This window comes from Pristiophorus japonicus, chromosome 7 (genome assembly GCF_044704955.1).
Source record: "Pristiophorus japonicus isolate sPriJap1 chromosome 7, sPriJap1.hap1, whole genome shotgun sequence".
In the NCBI taxonomy this organism is placed as follows: domain Eukaryota; kingdom Metazoa; phylum Chordata; class Chondrichthyes; family Pristiophoridae; genus Pristiophorus; species Pristiophorus japonicus.
In genome coordinates, this window is record NC_091983.1 from 83,664,732 (window position 1) to 83,686,099 (window position 21,368).

Below are 21,368 nucleotides of genomic sequence, written 5' to 3' on the forward strand. Positions count from 1 at the left end.
CCACTGCCACCATTGAGAGCCTTAGGGCCATGTTCGCCACACATGGTTTGTCCGACGTCCTTGTCAGTGACAATGGACCATGTTTCACCAGCTCGGAATTCAACAAGTTCATGACTTGCAATGGCATTAAGCATGTCATGTCTGCCCCATTTAAGCCTGCATCCAATGGCCAAGTGGAATGGGCAGTCCAAACCATCAAGCAAAGCTTGAGATGCGTAACAGACAGCTCCTTGCAGACCCAGTTATCCAGGCTCCTGCTCAGCTACCTGATGCGCCCCCACTCATTCACCGGGGTTCCCCTTGCAGAGTTGTTAATGAAGAGAACACTCAAAACCAGGCTCTCCTTAGTCCACCCGGATCTCAATGATCACGTAGAAACCCAGCGGCACCGGCATACCGTGTACCACGATCGCGCGGCTGTATCGGGTGACATTGAGGTTAATGATCCAGTGTTTGTTCTAAATTACGGTCATAGTCCCAAGTGGATTGCCAGCACTGTCTCAGCCAAGGAGGGGAATAGAATGTTTGTTGTGAAATTGTTGAATGGGAAAATGTGCAGAAAGCACCTGGATCAGACCAAACTGCGATTCACAGACAACCAAGAACACTTTGAAGAAGACCCTACCATCTATGATCCACCAACACACTCCCAACCAGCAATTGACCTTGCTGTCAACCACATCTTGCCCGACAGCCTGATTAGACCAGCCAAGCTGCCGTGCAGCAATGATCCAACCAACTCACCCATGCCAGGATTTCAACTCAGGCGATCGACCAGGGAACGCAGACCATTAGATCACCTCAACCTGTAAATAACTTGTACTCAAGACTTTGGGGGGAAGTGATGTTATGTATGTGAACCTCACCTGTGTGTAAGACTTGCCAGTCGGGGGCACACCTGTGGGAGACCTATGGTTCACCTGTGTATCCTGGAGCAAGCAGGTATAAAAGGCAGTCCACCACGCTGCTGCCTCACTTTGGAGTTATATTAAAGAGACCAAGGTCACAATGGTTTGAGCTTACAACACAATCTCGTGGAGTTATTCTGAACTTAACAGAACTGCTCTGGTTTGCATGGCTTAATACCAAACTACATGGTACACGTGTCAAACTTCATTATTGTTCAACCATTACTTCCATACTGATCCTGAGCCTCCAAAAGCATTTCGTCTCTGACAATGATTCACACCTGACTAGCATCGCCTTTCACCATCCTAAACTTTGGTCCTGGTTCTTATCCTCTGCTATTGTCACAGCATCTTTTTGTCCTCCTCTTTTCCTTATGAAACAAATACAAATATAATTCTTGTAAGGTATTTTAATGTCCTAGTCAAACTGATTTAGTCCAGTGATGATATTTAAACTCAATTTGAATGTAACTTGCAGTAAATGGTGTAAAGGGTCAATTTAATTAACTTCCCCTTCAGCCCGCCCAATAATTGGCTAAATTGGTGTCTTCAGTTCACTGTTGGTTAGTGTTTACCAATAAGTTAAACTTAGATTGGGAAATACACTTTGGTATTAACACTGCTGAAATATATGTGGATGCTATGAGCTAGATTTTCCATTTTTGTGCAGGTCGCCCAAAAATGGGCATTATTTCCAACGGGGGTGGTAAATATGGTTTTGAGATCACCAGATTATCGGCCATTTTGAAAACCCTAACTTTCCATTTTTGAAAATGGGCGTTACCGCGAGTGATCTGAAATGGGCGTTAGCGTTAAATGTTTTTGACCTTCTGCCATAAAGTGTCACCGACTATAGCAACAGCATGGCAACGCTCGTTTCCCACGTTTCAGGAGGTCAGGGGTCATCATTACATGCGCAGAAGAGGAGCCAGAGAGAGAGGGAGCAGAGAGGGACTGAAAGCACGTGTGGCTTGTTTGGCTGTTGTGGGAGGCAGGAGGGAGATTCACCAGCAGCAAAAAGCCTACTAAGCACAAAGAAGGTAGTTGGCACTGAGATTTTGTGGCAAAAATAATCTTTAACATGGAAGGGATGGAGGAGGTGACCCAGCACGTTGTGGAGACTGACGCTGGTGAAAGCAGTGAGCTGGGGGAGGAACAACTGGGAGGACGAAAATGAGCCAGGAGGTTCTCGGATGAGGCAAATGCCTCCCTCATGCAGGAGGTCGAGTCACGCTGGGGTCAATTGACTCCGGGAGGGCGTGGGAAGCCCAACCCAAAGGTCTACCAGAAGATATGGGCCAAGATAGCCGACATGGTCTCGTCAGCGACCAACGAGGTGCATGAGGGCAACCAATGTCACAAGCGAAGGAACGACCTTGTCGGATTCGCCAGAGTAAGTGTTACATTTATTTACAGGTACTTATATATTTATATAATTGGAACTGTAAGTGTAATGAGTGATTAAAATCAGATGTGATGTCCTGCACTTATATCTGGAATGTTGTATTCAAAGCCTGCGGTCACATTGTACGTCTTTAGGTAAAGAATGATACGTTTCATTATAATCATGATTATATTTGTCAGTTATGTGTTGTATCAGTCTCTGTGACAGTACCTAGCAACGATATCACGCAATAATCTTATACCATGTCGTGATGTTGTTACCTTTTGCGGAAGAAGCTTTCAAGGAATAGGGCCAAGCGGAGGCGAACGGGTGGGGGATCACCAGTCATCATCAACCTGACTGACATCGAGGAGTGGATGCTGGCACTAGTGGGGACCCACCGCCGGTCGGCCACGCGATCAGCGGCAGAGCCTGAAGTGATGCCATGTGAGTAACTTATATACCATTGCGTGATGTAAAGTCAATAGATGCCACACCCACTCATATCCGACCAATATTATATGATAGATGAATCATAAAATTCTTCTCTAAATAATAATGTCCTCATGAGAGTCATTGCATTACACAATTTGGTGATGGTCATGAAATGTGATGTCTGTGCTGATCTTGATAGCGGTGTTGCTTTTGTCGTGCATATGCTGTGTGTAGCGCTGGACTCACTTTGTGACTCTTGCACACAGTTCTCTAATAACCTAATTTATGTTTTGCAGCTCAGCCAGCAGCGTGGCCCCATGCAAGAACACCGAGCCCAGAAGGTGGGGGCGCGGGGACGGAGTTGCCGGATGATCCTCCATCTGGTGCTGAGGAGCACCGATTCTCAACCGTGCATCTGCTGGGTCCCTTCTCAATGGATGAGAGTGTCGACTTCGAGGAGCCTGTATCGCCAAGCTCCATAATCCATTCTACACTGATCACACCTAGTGTTCCTGCGGCCATTCCAACCTCCACTGTGGAGGTTCCGGGCCCAAGCACCTTGCCACAGTGCATCCCAGGTGTCTCCAGGACGACGCCAACAAAGCGGAGGCTGGTTCGACGCAGCAGGTCTGCTCCACGAGCGTCAGATCTGAGTGGGGACATGGTACACTTGTCCAGGAGGAGTGTTGACATAGGTCAGCAGATCCTACAGACAATGGGGGGCATATCCCTCCAGCTGGCCAACATGTCCACCACCATGACGGAGTACATGCCACCAATGGCGGAGGCCCTGGAGCTGATAGCCAGGAACATTGGCAGAGACCTCCCAATGGTCCCAGAGCACGGCACTGCACCCCAAGGTGCTCCACCCCCATTGCCAATGACACATGAGAGCCAGGATCAAGATTGTTTCTGGCCCAGAGGACGTTCCCACCTCGGGACCGTCCTCTCCAGTATCCTTCCAAGCAGCAGTTCTGCTGTCATCCCCGCCCCAATGAAACAGCTCCTGAGGAGCTCCTCGACCAGGTGGCTTGGAGTCAGGAGGGGAAGGGAAAGGGGTAGAGGTGGGGAGGAGAAGTGGGATGGGGGGGGGAAAGAAAGTGAGGTGCATGGCCGCAGGTGTTGTCTTGTGCATATTTTAATGTTTTGGGTCCTATTTTTTGGGAGGGTCGGGGGAAGGGGCAAGGGGCTACCTTGTTGGTTTGCATTTGTGTTGTGTGTTGCTGGAAATGGTGAACATTGCAATGATGTAAATGTGATACATTTGTTGTGGGGTGGGGCGGGGGTGGGTGGGGTGTTTTTTACAGTTATAATTATGATTTCACACAAATGGTCGGGTGAAATATTTTTTATTTAGAAACTTGAATCAACTTAAACTGTCACCAAGGTGATGCACACCATTGATGTATGAGCTGCACACCCAGCAGTGTTGCAGCTTTATAAATAATAAAACATTCTTTCAAGCAAAGTGCTCAGTTATGAGCTGCTGATGTAACAGTCTTGCAGCTATGTAGCCACCACAGGCCCTTTCCTGTGGTCTAGAGTGGGGGCGGGGCATGGTTTCAGCGTCAGCCTGATTGTCTGGCCCAAGGTCAGCGTCCACCTCCTCATCCTCTCTCTCCTGAAGGTGGACCATCAGTCCCTTCTGGCAATTCTTATCCCCTCCTAAAAGCCAAGTTGTATAGCATGGAGCACACCACCATGAATTCAGCTACCTGCTCAGGGTGGTATTGGAGTTCACCTCCTGAGTGGCCCAGGCATCTAAAGCACTGCTTAAGCACTCTAATAGTTTTCTCCACGATATTGCGAGTGGCTCCGTGGCTCTCATTGTATCGCTTCTCGGCTTTACCACGCAGGGGGGTCATCAGCCAGGTGGCAAGGCCATATCCCTTGTCAGCAAGCATCCAGCATTGACGTTGTGGCTGACTGGTAAACATGTCAGATACAGTACTCTCACACTGGATGTGAGCATCATGGATGCTGCCCGGAAATTTGGCATTCACTGCCATAATTATTTGCTGGTGGTCGACAACGAGTTAAACATTCAGGGAGTGGAATCCCTTGCAGTTCCTAAAGACCTCTGCATCCTGAAAAGGTGCCCGCATCGCGATGTGCATACAGTTTATTGCCCCCTGCACCTTGGGGAAGTTAGCTATTCGGTAAAATCCTAAAGCCCTCTCAGTCTGAGCATCCCTGGTCATAGGGAAGCTGATAAAATCCATCCTCCGTGCGTAAAGGGCTTCAGTGACCTGTCGAATGCAGCAATGTGTTGCATGCTGAGATATACCGCAAATGTCTCCAGCTGAAGCCTGAAAGGAACCCGACGCGTAGAACGAAAGTGCTGCTGTGACCTTGACCTCGACGGAAAGTGTGGTCCTGATAGTGCTGGCAGGCTGCAGATCTCCCCTGATGAGCTGGCATATCTCACTGATAACCTCCTTGTGGAAACGTAGTCTCCTAAAGCAGGTGGTATCGGACAAGTTGAGGTAAGACCGCTTCTCCCTGTAAGTGTGGGGGGGGTGGGGGGGCGTTGTAAGGTATAGTCCTCCTCATCAGTCTGGCACGTCTTAGATTGGACACATAATGGTGTCGAATGTACCTTCTGCCATCTCTAGTCTGCAGCATGTGCGTACTCATCAGGACAGGCTGAGAAATGATAGGCCCCATTCCAATAACTATCAGTATTACACTGATTATTCACAAACAATAAAAGTCCCCACTAACACACCTAAAGTAAATTCTAATCGTCCACAGTATGATAAGATGTTTGTTCAGATTTTCACATCACCTTAAAAGAACACCAGAGTACATCCAAACTCCTCCAAAGTTGAAGCGAACTGCGATTTAGAAAATGGCGTCCATTCCACTGTGATTAGTTCAGGTCAGAGAAACTTTTTCACAGCGGGTTTTTCGGCGAGCGATATTGTTGGCAAGATGTGTGTGAGGTGCCGAAAGTAACACTGGGCGATTTTCTGGGTGTTCGTTTTGGCAAATGTGATCTTTACGCCAAAAAGACGTGGGTGGACGTTATTATTAAATCTCGGCATTAATTAAAAGCCAAAAGTAGCACTGGGCGATATTATGGGTGTTGGTTTCGCCCATTCTGATCTTTCCGCCCCAAAAAAGTGGGCAGGCGGTATTATTTTTAATCGGCATTAGGCACATGCCAAAAGTAATGCTGGGCGATAAGTGACCGAGAAATGGTCGTTAGTTTCCATTTTGTGGCTAAATGGGCAATATATGGGCATTATACCTCATTTCAGCGTTAAAATGGATGTTAAGTGAGCGGTATGCATGCAAACATACAAACTGACATTAAGTTGGTGTAAAATCCACTAATAATTAGTAAATAGGATTGAAGAAATTACCTAGTCTTATTCGTAAAGGAAACAACTACCTGGAGTGAGGAAAACCTTTTGCTATACTTGTACAATGGCTCTTACCCTATGCACATCAACAAAGTGATACTTCCCTTCATTCAAAAACACATGACTCCCTCCTAGTGGACGTCCCACCCTCTGATTAAGGCTTTGCCATCAGGTAGTAACAAAGGTGAAGATTACACTGGCATTTTAACCAAAATATTGGTGCATTCTGACTACCATTGTACAGGTTTGAATCCTTTTTGATCTATGATCAATAATGTAAGGATGAACAGTAATACTTTGCACTGTAGCGCACCTTGCCACTGTTGAACCTGAAATATTTCCTGAGACTCGCCAATATCTTTTCAGCCAACCATAGCTAGTTAGTCTCCTGGCTGCACTGCTTATAAGAAAAATTAATCATCATGAACTTTTTCAGAGGAGTTCAGGACTCTAGATCGAGAATTGGCCCAATCTTCAGAGTTTAGTTTTGGGCATCAAACTTCAGGAAGGATATAAGAACATAAGAACATAAGAAATAGGAGCAGGAGTAGGCCATACAGCCCCTCGAGCCTCCTCCGCCATTTAATATGATCGTGGCTGATCCGATCATGGACACGGGTCCACTTCCCTGCCCGTTCCCCATAACCCCTTATTCCCTGATAGATTAAGAAACTGTCTACCTCTGTCTTAAATTTATTCAATGTCCCAGCTTCCACAGCTCTCTGAGGCAGCGGATTCTACAGATTTACAACTCTCTGAGAGAAGAAATTCCTCCTCATCTCAGTTTTAAATGGGTGGCCCCTTATTTTAAGATTATACCCCCTAGTTCTAGTCCCCCTATCAGCGGAAACATCCTCTCTGCATCCATCTTGTCAAGCCAACTCATAATCTTATATGTTTCGATAAGATCACCTCTCATTCTTCTGAATTCCAATGAGTAGAGGCCCAAACTACTCAACCTTTCCTCATAAGTCAACCTCCTCATCTCCGAATCTACCTAGTGAACCTTCTCTGAATTGCCTCGAAAGCAAGTATATCCTTTTTTAAATATGGAAACCAAAACTCTATGCAGTATTCCAGGTGTGGCCTCACCAATACCCTGTATAACTGTAGCAAGGCTTCCCTGCTTTTATACTCCATCCCCTTTGCAATAAAGGCCAAGATTCCATTGGCCTTCCCGATCACTTGCTGTACCTGCATACTAACCTTTTGTGTTTCATGCACCAGGACCCCCAGGTAGTGCAGCACTTTGCAGTTTTTCTCCAATTAAATAATAACTTGCTCTTCTATTTTTTTCTGCCGAAGTGCATAACCTCACACTTTCCAACATTATACTCCATCTGCCAAATTTTGGCCCACTCACTTAGCTTGTCTATGTCCCTTTGCAGGTTTTTTGTGTCCTCCTCACACATTGCTTTTCCTCCCATCTTTGCATTGTCAGCAAACTTGGCTACGTTACACTCAGTCCCTTCATCCAAGTCATTAATATAGCTTGTAAATAGTTGTGGTCCCAGCACTGATCCCTGCGGCAGCCCACTAGTTACTGATTGCCAACCTGAAAATGAACCATTTATTCTGACTCTCTGTTTTCTGTTAGTTAGCCAATCCTCTATCTAATATTACCCCAAACCCCGTGAACTTTTATCTTGTGCAGTAACCTTTTACGTGGCACCTTGTCAAATGCCTTCTGGAAGTCCAAATACACCACATTCACTGGTTTCCTTTTATCCACCCTGTCCATTACATCCTCAAAGAATTCCAGCAAATTTGTCAAACATGACTTCCCCTTCATAAATCCATGCAGACTCTGCCTGACCGAATTATGCTTTTCCAAATGTCCTGCTACTGCTTCTTCAATAATGGACTCCAACAATTTCCCAACCACAGATGTTAGGCTAACTGGTCTATAGTTTCCTGCTTTTTGTCTTCCTCCTTTTTTAAATAGGGGAGTAACATTTGCAGTTTTCCAATCTGCTGGGTCCTCCCCAGAATCCAGTGCATCCACTATCCCTGCCACTACTTCTCTTAAGACACTAGGATGCAAGCCATCAGGTACAGGTGATTTATCTGCCTTTAGTTCCATTATATTACTGAGTACCAGCTCCTTAGTGAATGTGATTGTGATTATGAAGTTCATCCCCCCCCCTATAGCCCCTTGACTATCCACTGTTGGGATATTTTTAGTGTCCCCTACCGTAAAGATTGATACAAAATATTTGTTCAGAGTTTCTGCCATCTCCATGTTCCCCATTACTAATTCCCTGGTCTCGTCCTCTAAGGGACCAACATTTACTGTAGCCACTCTTCTCCTTTTGGCCTTGGAGGGGATCCTCAGCAGAATGATATCAGAGCTTCAAGGGTTAAATTATAAGGACAGGTTACATCAACATGGTTTGTATTTCCTTGACTTTAGAAGGTTGAAATAGAATCTAAGCGAAGTCTTTAAAATGATAAAGGGATTTTGTAGGATAGATACAGAGAAACTATTCTCTCCAGTAGGGGAATCCAGAACAAGGGGGTATTATCATAAAATTAGAACTAGGCCATTTAGGATTGAAATCAGGAAGCGCCTGTCCCCACAAAGGGTAGTGAAAATCTGGAACTCACTCCCCCCAAAAGCTGTGGCTACTGGGTCAATTGAAATTTTCAAGACTGAGATTGATAGTTTTTTTTAGTTATCGGCATGTGGATGAAAATTGGGTAAATGGAATTGAGATACATGATCTAATGGAGTGGCGGAAGACATTTGAAGGATTAAACGGTGTACTCCTGATCCTGTCTTACATTATTCCTATGTTCCATCCTGTATCCAATATTTTAGGGAGCTAATGGGAATAAACTCTGAATTATCATGGTGTAGTGTAAATTTTCCTGATTTTTCCTCAGTAAGTAACAGGTTTTGAAGCACAATGTTCAAAAGGTCCCCTGGATGAAAATCATCAGACTTTCCTGAAAAAATCCTGAAAGTTAGAGAGAACCCTGTAAATTGGACAGCACTGTCCTTATCAGTGGTCTCCCTTACACAAGCATCTGATAGTATTTGGTGCCATTTCATTCTGAAATGTTCAGATTTAATCTACAATGAAGTATCCCCCAGTACTGAAGAATGCAGAGACTAGAACTACAATCAAAGACAGGAATCTGTTTTTTTTCTCTTTCACTCTTTCTCAGGCCACTGGTATCCTTAGCGGAAGAGAGAGGCACAAGTCATTTGTTGTGGCTATTCCTCATTTATTCCAATAAGGAGATCATTTCTTAGCTGAGGAGAGTCCAATTGGGTACTGCGTTTGGTGAATTAGGCCCTTGAAGTTTATTTTCAGGATGATTTTGAGAACAGTAACTTGGGTGACATGATAGAACTCATCTGGTGAAGACTGTTTGAAATAATGTTCCTAAATGCTGCAATCCACAAATAAATTGGTAATTGGAACTCTGTAGCAGATAAACCCACTATGTTCACAAAAGCATCCCTGTTTGTTTCTGAATATGCTTTTAGTTCGACACTGAAAAGCAATCCTTCCATGGTACTTGACTAATGAGATATATGCCGAGTCTCTGCCTTGCCCGAGGCACTTCCTGTGATGAGGGAGTTAACCTCATATCCTGCTGCTCTTCCTTCTGAGAAAATATAGGCATCAATCGACACTTCTGAAAAGTAGCTACTGACCTCGGAAAGTATAGCTAATGTCAGAGGACCCACCATAATAGGTAAAGCAAAAGATGGCCTGAGATCCATTTGTGCCTTTATTGGTATTATTGCAACAGCCATCGTTAGGTTGATGCCATGGAAGGAGGGAGGGGAAGAGGCATAGCCACTATCTTAGCAAAGCTAATCATGCATGGGAATAAGCTTTCAAAGGCAGCAAATGTGTCTTGTAAGAGACTCCAAAAGGAAATCTTATTGACCAAAGCTCTGTTCTTTCCCTTGTGGGAAGTATGCTGGTGCCACATGGTCAGCTCAATGATCTGGAGTCATCTAAAACTGAAGTCAAACTGAACAGATGCCAAATGGAAAGGCTAACTCAATTTGTACCTAATGATAGGAGTTAAAATAATGTCCCTAGGTGTATATCTCAAATTCAATATTATGAATAGTGCATCCTCATGAGATTCTTTTGAGAACACGCCTATCCACCACTGAATTTTCCTGACCTGAGACAGGAGGAGTGCTTCTCTGCGGAACTGGACCCCAAGACATCTTTGCACCTAGTGGAGTCACACTTTGACATTTCTGTATGCAGAATCACCTTCCAGTAACTAAGTTGGTTTGAACCCTTTCAACTGATAGAACACCAGAGTGTCCGGCACATAAAATGGCCATTGTGTCTTTGGCAGAGGAATCCAAAATTAATATTACTGCCTTGCTTTCTCCTCATAACCTGTATTTTTCTCTCCTTCAAATATTTATCTATTTTGAGTTTAAAGTAGGCGTTATGTTTTTAAAAGTTACATGACAGTGGAAGATCTAATAGAAGCTATGCAAACTGGATACTGGGAAAAATCCTCGGCATTTGACACAAGTGAACAATGAGAAGTTAACTGAACTGGATTCAATCATGATAGACGATACTAGGTTAGTTAGAACGGCTTTGAAGAAAACTATGCATGAACTTGCAACTTAAAAAGTTAAAGACGTTTTCTGTTTGGGTAATTAAGACTGTACAAAAAGCCAGGGGACCAATCCTGGTTCAATGAGGAGTGTAGAACAGCATGCCAGGAGCAGCACCAGGCGTACCTAGAAATGAAGTGGAAACCTGGGGAAGCTGCAACATAGGACTTCACGAATGCTAAACAGCAGAAGCAGCATGCTATTGACAGAGCTATGCGATCCCACTACCAACAAATCAGATCAAGGCTCTGAAGTCCTGCCACATCCAGTCGTGATTGGTGGTGGAAAATTAAACAACTAATGGGAAGAGGAAGCTCCATCCTCAATGATGGTGGAGCCCAGCATGTGAGTGCAATAGACAAGGCTGAAGCATTCGTAACCACCTTCAGCCAGAAGTGCTGAGTGAATGATCCATGTTGGCCTCCTCCTGTGGTCCCACTATCACAGAAGCCAGTCTTCAGCCAATTCGATTCAGTTCACGTGATATCAAGAAATGGCTGAGCACACTGGATACAGAAAAGGCTATGGGCCCCGACAACATCCTGCCTGTCATGCTGAAGACTTGTGCTCCATAACTAGCCGAGCCTCTAGCCAAGTTGTTCCAGTACAGCTACAACACTAGCATCTACCCAACAATATGCAAAATACCCAGGTATGTCCTGTCCACAAAAAGCAGGACAAGTCCAATCCGGCCAATTACCGCCCATTACTCTACTCTCAATCATCAGAAAAGTGATGGAAGGTGCCGTCAACAGTGCTCCTAAGCAGCATTTACTCGCCAATAACCTGCTCACCGATGCTCAGTTTGGATTCCACCAGGACCACTCAGCTCCAGACTCATTACAGCCTTGGTCCAAACATGGACAAACGAGCTGAATTCCAGAGGTGAGGTGAGAGTGAATGCCCTTGACATCAAGACAGTATATGATCGAGTGTGGCATCAAGGAGCCTGAGTAAAATTGAAGTCAATGGGAATCAGGGGGGAAACTCTCCACTGGCTGGAGTCATACCTAGCACATACCTAGCCAGTGATCAGGAAGGCCAATGGAATCTTGGCCTTTATTGCAAAGGGGATGGAGTATAAAAGCAGGGAAGTCTTGCTACAGTTGTATTGGTGAAACATAGAAAATAGGTGCACGAGTAGGCCACTTGGCTCTTCGAGCCTGCACCACCATTCAATAAAATCATGGCTGATCATTCACCTCAGTACCCCTTTCATGCTTTCTCTCCATATCCCTTGATCCCTTCAGAAGTCAGGGCCATATCTAACTCTGTCTTGACTATATCTAATGAACTGGCATCAACAACTCTGTGCGGTAGAGAATTCCACAGGTTAACAACTCTCTGAGTGAAGAAGTTTCTTCTCATCTCAGTCCTAAATGGCTTAGCCCCTTTTCTTAGACTGTGACCTCTGGTTCTGGACATCCCCAACATCGGGAACATTATTCCTGCATCTAACCTGTCCAGTCCCGTCAGAATTTTACATGTTTCTATGAGATCCCCTCTCATTCTTCTAAACTCCAGTGAATACAGGCCCAGTTGATCCAGTCTCTCCTCATATGTCAGTCCTGCCAGCCCTGGAATCAGTCTGGTGAACCTTCGCTGCACTCCCTCAATAGCAAGAACGTCCTTCCTCAGATTAGGAGACCAAAACTGAACAATATTCCAGGTGAGGCCTCACCAAGGCCCTGTACAACTGCATTAAGACCTCCCTGCTCCTATACTCAAATCCCCTAGCTATGAAGGCCAACATGCCATTTGCCTTCTTCACTGTCTGCTGTACCTGCATGCCAACTTTCAATGACTGATGAACCATGATACCCAGGTCTCGTTGCACCTCCCCTTTTCCTAATCTGCCGCCATTCAGATAATATTCTGCCTTCATGTTTTTGCCCCCAAAGTGGATAACCTCACATTTATCCACATTATATTGCATCTGCCATGCATTTGCCCACTCACCTAACCTATCCAAGTCACCCTGAGCCTCTTAGCATCCTCCTCACAGCTCACACCGCCACCCAGCTTAGTGTCATCTGCAAACTTGGAGATATTACATTCAATTCCTTCATCTAAATCATTGATGTATATTGTAAATAGCTGGTGTCCCAGCACTGAGCCCTGCGGCATCCCACTAGTCACTGCCTGCCATTCTGAGAAGGACCCATTTATCTCTACTCTCTGCTTCCTGTCTGCCAACCAGTTCTCTATCCACATCAATACATTACCCCAATACCATGTGCTTTAATTTTGCACACCAATCTCTTGTGTGGGACCTTTGAACATCCAACTACACCACTTCCACTGGTTCTCCCTTGTCCACTCTACTAGTTACATCCTCAAAAAATTCTAGAAGATTCGTCAAGCATGATTTCCCTTTCATAAATCCATGCTGACTTGGACCGATCCTGTCATTGCTTTCCAAATGCGCTGCTATTTCATCTTTAATAATCGATTCCAACATTTTCTCCACTACTGATGTCAGGCTAACCGGTCTCTAATTTCCCATTTTCACTCTCCCTCTTTTTTAAAAAGTGGTGTTACTTTAGCTACCCTCCAGTCCATAGGAACTGATCCAGAATCGATAGACTGTTGGAAAATGATCACCAATGCATCCACTATTTCTAGGGCCATTTCCCTAAGTACTCTGGGTCACACCTGGAATACTGCGTGCATTTTTGGTTTTCATATTTATGAAAGATATACTTGCTTTGGAGGCATTTCACAGAAGGTTCACAAGGTTGATTCCAGGGATGAGGGGATCGACTTATGAGGAAAGGTTGAGTAGGTTGGGCCTCTACTCATTGGAATTCAAAAGAATGAGAGATGATCTTATCGAAACATATAAGATTATGAGGGGGCTTGACAAGGTGGATGCAGAGAGGATGTTTCCACTGATAGGGGAGACTAGAACTAGACGGCATAATCTTAGAATAAGGGTCTGCCCATTTAAAACAGAGATCAGGACAAATTTCTTCTCTCAGAGGGTTGTGGATCTGTGGCATTTGCTGCATCAGAGAGCTGTGGAAGCTGGGACATTGAATAAATTTAAGACAGAAATAGACAATTTCTTGAACAATAGGGGAATAAGGGGTTATGGAGAGCAGGCAGGGAAGAGGACCTGAGTCCATGATCGGATCAGCCATGATCGTATTGAATGGCGGAGCAGGCCCGAGGAGCCGTATGGCCTGCTCCTGCTCCTATTTCTTATGTAGGACATTCTGAAATGGGAGGGAGAACAGCCAGTTGTCGTGGTGCACATTGGTACCAACGACATAGGTAAAAAAAAGGGATGAGGTCTTACGAAACGAATTTAAGGAGCTAGGAGCTAAATTAAAAAGTAGGACCTCAAAAGTAGTAATCTCGGGATTGCTACCAGTGCCACGTGATAGTCAGAGTAGGAATCGCAGGATAGCGCAGATGAATACGTGGCTTGAGCAGTGGTGCAGCAGGGAGGGATTCAAATTCCTGGGTCATTGGAACCAGTTCTGGGGGAGGTGGGACCAGTACAAACCGGACGGTCTGCACCTGGGCAGGACCGGAACCAATGTCCTAGGGGGAGTTTTTGCTAGTGCTGTTGGGGAGGAGTTAAACTAATATGGCAGGGGGATGGGAACCAATGCAGGGAGACAGAGGGAGACAAAAAGGAGGCAAAAGCAAAAGACAGAAAGGAGATGAGGAAAAGTGGAGGGCAGAGAAACCCAAGGCAAAGAACAAAAAGGGCCACTGTACAGCAAAATTCTAAAAGGACAAAGGGTGTTAAAAAAACAAGCCTGAAGGCTTTGTGTCTTAATGCAAGGAGTATCCGCAATAAGGTGGATGAATTAACTGTGCAAATAGATGTTAACAAATATGATGTGATTGTGATTACGGAGACGTGGCTCCAGGATGATCAGGGCTGGGAACTCAACATCCAGGAGTATTCAACATTCAGGAAGGATAGAATAAAAGGAAAAGGAGGTGGGGTAGCATTGCTGGTTAAAGAGGAGATTAATGCAATAGTTAGGAAAGACATTAGCTTGGATGATGTGGAATCTATATGGGTAGAGCTGCAGAACACCAAAGGGCAAAAAACATTAGTGGGAGTTGTGTACAGACCTCCAAACAGTAGTAGTGATGTTGGGGAGGGCATCAAACAGGAAATTAGGGGTGCATGCAATAAAGGTGCAGCAGTTATAATGGGTGACTTTAATATGCACATAGATTGGGCTAGCCAAACTGGAAGCAATACGGTGGAGGAGGATTTCCTGGAGTGCATAAGGGATGGTTTTCTAGACCAATATGTCGAGGAACCAACTAGGGGGGAGGCCATCTTAGACTGGGTGTTGTGTAATGAGAGAGGATTAATTAGCAATCTCATTGTGCGAGGCCCCTTGGGGAAGAGTGACCATAATATGGTGGAATTCTGCATTAGGATGAAGAATGAAACAGTTAATTCAGAGACCATGGTCCAGAACTTAAAGAAGGGTAACTTTGAAGGTATGAGGCGTGAATTGGCTAGGATAGATTGGCGAATGATACTTAAGGGGTTGACTGTGGATGGGCAATGGCAGACATTTAGAGACCGCATGGATGAATTACAACAATTGTACATTCCTGTCTGGCATAAAAATAAAAAAGGGAAGGTGGCTCAACCGTGGCTATCTAGGGAAATCAGGGATAGTATTAAAGCCAAGGAAGTGGCATACAAATTGGCCAGAAATAGCAGCGAACCCGGGGACTGGGAGAAATTTAAAACTCAGCAGAGGAGGACAAAGGATTTGATTAGGGCAGGGAAAATGGAGTACGAGAAGAAGCTTGCAGGGAACATTAAGACGGATTGCAAAAGTTTCTATAGGTATGTAAAGAGAAAAAGGTTAGTAAAGACAAACGTAGGTCCCCTGCAGTCAGAATCAGGGGAAGTCATAACGGGGAACAAAGAAATGGCAGACCAATTGAACAAGTACTTTGGTTTGGTATTCACTAAGGAGGACACAAACAACCTTCCAGATATAAAAGGGGTCAGAGGGTCTAGTAAGGAGGAGGAACTGAGGGAAATCTTTATTAGTCCGGAAATTGTGTTGGGGAAATTGATGGGATTGAAGGACAATAAATCCCCAGGGCCTGATGGACTGCATCCCAGAGTACTTAAGGAGGTGGCCTTGGAAATTGCGGATGCATTGACAGTCATTTTCCAACATTCCATTGACTCTGGATCAGTTCCTATCGAGTGGAGGGTAGCCAATGTAACCCCACTTTTTAAAAAAGGAGGGAGAGAGAAAACAGGGAATTATAGACCGGTCAGCCTGACCTCAGTAGTGGGTAAAATGATGGAATCAATTATTAAGGATGTCATAGCAGCACATTTGGAAAATGGTGACATGATAGGTCCAAGTCAGCATGGATTTGTGAAAGGGAAATCATGCTTGACAAATCTTCTGGAATTTTTTGAGGATGTTTCCAGTAAAGTGGACAAAGGAGAACCAGTTGATGTGGTATATTTGGACTTTCAGAAGGCTTTCGACAAAGTCCCACACAAGAGATTAATGTGCAAAGTTAAAGCACATGGGATTGGGGGTAGTGTGCTGACGTGGATTGAGAACTGGTTGTCAGACAGGAAGCAAAGAGTAGGAATAAATGGGTACTTTTCAGAATGGCAGGCAGTGACTAGTGTGGTACCGCAAGATTCTGTGCTGGGGCCCCAGCTGTTTACATTGTACATTAATGATTTAGACGGGGGGATTAAATGTAGTATCTCCAAATTTGCGGATGACACTAAGTTGGGTGGCAGTGTGAGCTACGAGGAGGATGCTATGAGGCTGCAGAGTGACTTGGATAGGTTAGGTGAGTGGGCAAATGCATGGCAGATGAAGTATAATGTGGATAAATGTGAGGTTATCCACTTTGGTGGTAAAAACAGAGAGACAGACTATTATCTGAATGGTGACAGATTAGGAAAAGGGGAGGTGCAACGAGACCTGGGTGTCATGGTACATCAGTCATTGAAGGTTGGCATGCAGGTACAGCAGGCGGTTAAGAAAGCATATGGCATGTTGGCCTTCATAGCGAGGGGATTTGAGTACAGGGGCAGGGAGGAGTTGCTACAGTTGTACAGGGCCTTGGTGAGGCCACACCTGGAGTATTGTGTACAGTTTTGGTCTCCTAACTTGAGGAAGGACTTCTTGCTATTGAGGGAGTGCAGCGAAGATTCACCAGACTGATTCCCGGGATGGTGGGACTGACCTATCAAGAAAGACTGGATCAACTGGGCTTGTATTCACTGGAGTTCAGAAAAATGAGAGGGGACCTCACAGAAACTTTTAAAATTCTGACGGGTTTAGACAGGTTAGATGCAGGAAGAATGTTCCCAATGTTGGGGAAGTCCAGAACCAGGGGTCACAGTCTAAGGATAAGGGGTAAGCCATTTAGGACCGAGATGAGGAGAAACTTCTTCACCCAGAGAATGGTGAACCTGCGAATTCTCTACCACAGAAAGTAGTTGAGGCCAATTCACTAAATATATTCAAAAGGGAGTTAGATGAAGTCATTACTACTCGGGGGATCAAGGGGTATGGCGAGAAAGCAGGAAGGGGGTACTGAAGTTTCATGTTCAGCCATGAACTCATTGAATGGCGGTGCAGGCTAGAAGGGCTGAATGGCCTGCTCCTGCACCTATTTTCTATGTTTCTATGTTGTTATTAAAAGAAAATGGTTGTGACTTTCCACCATCTGTAAGGCACAAGTCAGGAGTGTGAAGGAATACTCTCCACTTGTCTGGATGAGTGCAACTCCAACAACATTCAAGAAGCTCAACAGCATCCAGGACAAAGCAGCTCATTTGATTGGCAGACCATCCACCATCTTAAACATTCAATTCCACCACCACTGGCGTACCGAGCCTGCAGTGTGTACCATTTACAAGATGCACTGTAACAATTTGCCAAGGCTTCTTCGATAGCCCCTCCCAAACCCGTGACCTGTATCACACAGAGGACAAGTGAAACAGGCGCATGGAAACACCATCACCTCCAAGTTCACCTCCAAGTCACACACCATCCTTACTTGGAAATAGATTGCCTTTCTTTCATCATTGCTGGGTCAAAATTCCCTCCCTAACGGCACTATGGGAGTACTTTCACCACATGGACCTCAGTGGTTCAAGAAGCTGACTCACCACCACAGCCATGGGACATGGCGGCTGCCTTTTTGGAGAGGTTGATAGCTCTGCTGTTACCAGCACTCGCCTCTCCAATGTAAATGTGCAGATAGTTCAACGCCTGATTTGACACACGACTGTGATTTTGGACGTTGCTGCACTCCATACCGTCCTCTGCTAACCACACACACAAGAAGAGGGAGAACATGCATGGAGCAGTACTGCAGAGAAACTGTCAGCGTTTCTTAAAGGGTCACACGCATCTTTCAGGTAAGTTTCAGCATTTGGAATCGCTTCTCGGCCTTTTGGCTAAGATCATGCGTAACTGACCTGACAGGGGAGTAACCACCATAACCCCAAGGTGGTTCTCCCTGGATCAGGAAGGTATATGCTTGCTTTTTTGGAAATAGGAGGTGGGTGGGGTGGCTTGACCCATCCACCTCCACAGAGGTGTGTGGGGGGCCTGACCCATCCACCTCCATGGCACGAACCTGGTATTGCAGTACTTCCAGGAACTGTGCAGTGGCTCTAGGCCTTTTGGCTAAGAGCATTGGCGAAGAGTGATCCTTGAATGGGCCCAAGGTGACCTCTGGCGTTTGTGATTTGACAAAGAATTGGAACGATTGGCTACGAATTTCAAAAAAAAAAAAAAAATTTGGAGTGTATTTTGTATATTTTATTGAAGTCGTTGCTTGTGCAATATATTTTAAAAGTTGTTATTATGTGCAGGGAGTGCAGGGAGTGCTGCTGGAGGTTTGCAAGGCTTTGGATGTTAAAAGAAGGCCTGCATATGAAGCACAAGCAGCAAAGGGGACAGGCTGCTCACAGAAGGAAGAGGAGGAAGCAGGAGATGAGGAAGCAGAAGAAGTTAAGGTCACAAAGATATTTGGCTCAGGGCACAGGAAGATGCCAGGTCTGGAGACTGTAAAAAGGCAACAGCCAACTATGGTTTTGAATCGATGAAGGACATTGATACTGGACATTGGAATATTTTAAAGCTTTTCTGATTGACTATGAAAAGGAGCATTCATGGAAATATATGGCCTGGAATCTTGAGTAAGCCTCGATTGATTTCGATGGGAGAAATTAGCATCTGGACAAAGCTCTAGGTTTCACTCAAACAATGGGGTCAGATTAACATAAAGGCCTGAATCAGGAAAACGTTTATCTGCGAGGCGATGATCAGACACACCCATCAACAGTCAGAGGAAACCACATTAAATGTGTATTTCAGGGAGTGGGAAACAAAGATGAGGAGTCATCTTCAATCTCGCAGACTCTACATATCTCCAGTGGTTGAATTACCGGTTGATGATGTGTGAATATTGGCCATTCAGAAGCCCAGCAACTGAAACTACGGTCGGGGAAGGGCTTTGTGACAAAAAGACTTTAAGATGGAAAGACATCAACAGGGAAACACACAGGAAGACACTCTCTCGTTCTTGAGGACTGTGGTAGTCAGGTGAAGACGGATGGGGACTGGTCATTCCTAGCACCAGGGCCGACAATCGGCATCAGTGACAACCAGCCCAATTGGGGGATTGTATGTTTCAACCAAATTAAGGGGTTTTGTCTGTGTTTTGTTGGTCTTAAAAAACTAATCGTTTTGGGTTGAGCCTAAACTTTTGCGTCGTGTATATTTTGTTCCTGTAAATCCCAGAGTCAAAGAACTGTACTAAGGAGAAGGAAAGCAAAAACGTGACAGAAATGGTGACCGCGGCAGGACTCTGATGTTTGGAACAAAAACAGGCACAAAGTGAGGGCAAGAAACCCTAGGGAGGCCAAGGCAGTCTCATGGAGGCTAAGGTGGTCTCAGGGAGGCCGAGGTCGTGTCAGGGAGGTCGAGGTGGTCTCCGGGAGGTCGAGGTGGTGTCAGGGAGGTCGAGGTGGTCTCAGGGAGGCTGAGGTGGTCTCAGGGAGGCTGAGGTGTTCTCAGGGAGGTCGAGGTGGTCTCAGGGAGGCTGAGGTGGTCTCAGGGAGGTCGAGGTGGTCTCAGGGAGGTCGAGGTGGTCTCAGGGAGGCTGAGGTGGTCTCAGGGAGGCCAAGCTGGTCGGTAAATATTTCCAAGCCGTGGCAAAGGAAATGGACTCTCCACAAGGAAAAGCAGCAGAGTGCGTGGCTAGTGGTAGTCATAGGAAGTCTATGGAGGCAAAGGTAGCTTCGTACATCTGAAATAAGTTAAACATTTCTGAGCCATGGACACAAGAAATGTTACACTCTCAGGACCTGCAGGAAAAAGCGGCAGAGTGGACGGTTAATAGTAACCATAAAAGGTCAAAAGAGAAGGCGATTTGGCTAATGTGCCTACACAAGCAAACATAGCTTCTGAGGGAAAAGGTGAGTCAGCTGGAGGAGGAGAAAAAGGAACTGGAAAACAAAATATGTGATAAGTATGCCATAGTAGAGCAGCTGACGAAAGATTTAAGTGAGGAAAGGCCACAGCAAAAAGTGAAGGAGGAAATGGCATAAACAATCTAGAATACTTGCAGTGTCCGGTGACCTAGTGCAAGAGGCAGCAGCAGACTTGCTGCGAATAAAGTGAAAGAAATCTAGAAAGAGCCAAAGATGCGGAGGAACGATTAAGGAAAATAAAAATAGCACACAAAGTAGCTCAGCATCAGGGTCATAAGGGGACAGATCATGGCCTTGTAAGGAAAGGATCCATCAGTTAACATCAGAGCTAAACAGGGCCAAAGGAATGGTTTGTCTCATGGTGCTTGGAGAAGTTGGGGAAGACTGGGATCTAGAGGGAAAGGAATCAGATGATGGGCCCCGGTATAGTGAGGGTCGGCCGGCTCCCGAGGCACCGGGACCCCCGGGACTGATGTGTCCCTTGCGACAGCAGAAGTTCGGTCCACCCCCACAAGGCGGTGGTCCGGCGCCGTTGCAGAATGATTATGTGCTCCCATTTACGCCGCTTCAGCTGCAGGAAATGCTGATGTGTGGGGTTAAACTGCAGCAGGGAGGGGATGCCTCCGTTCACTTTGCCAACCTGGAGCAGATAGGGAGCATTAATAAATGCAACGAGAAGATGAGGAAGTTGATACTGCTCTCCCTGGATGGGAATCTATGTCAGAGTTTGTCAGCAGTCACTAAGTTAGGGGGAGGAACCATGCATGGCTTAAAAGAGGAAATTTTGGTAGCTTTAGGCACAGTCAAGGTAATCCATTCTGGCAGGTAGAGCAGACTAAACAGGAAGTAGGTGACTCACCAGATACGTTTGCAGATAGGCTATGGCCGGTTTACTTGAGGGCCAGTGGAAGGAAAGTAGTACGTGCAGATGATTAGGGGCTCCCAGAAATCATTGGCTGAGAACCACAGTGTCCAACAGTTTGCCGCGAATCAGGGCAAGGACCGAGTCATGGTTTGACCCAGAGGACCTCCACAATACGAAGGTGGGTGTGTTGAGAAAACTGACTCGAGCTTTCAAGTCAGGACAAGGGGAAGAGGAGAAACACAGGGGAAGGTGCATGAAGTGAAAAGGAATGTGAGGAGTAAAAGGGAATGGAGACAGGAGGGAAGTAATGCAGGT

The 21,368-nt window shown here is 45.6% G+C and overlaps 1 pseudogene; it reads left to right on the plus strand.

Annotated features, from left to right (window-relative positions):
- Positions 1-18,125: 18,125 nt before the first annotated feature.
- On the plus strand, positions 18,126-18,364 carry LOC139267542 (U2 spliceosomal RNA; annotated as a pseudogene).
- The last annotated feature ends 3,004 nt before the right edge of the window (positions 18,365-21,368 follow it).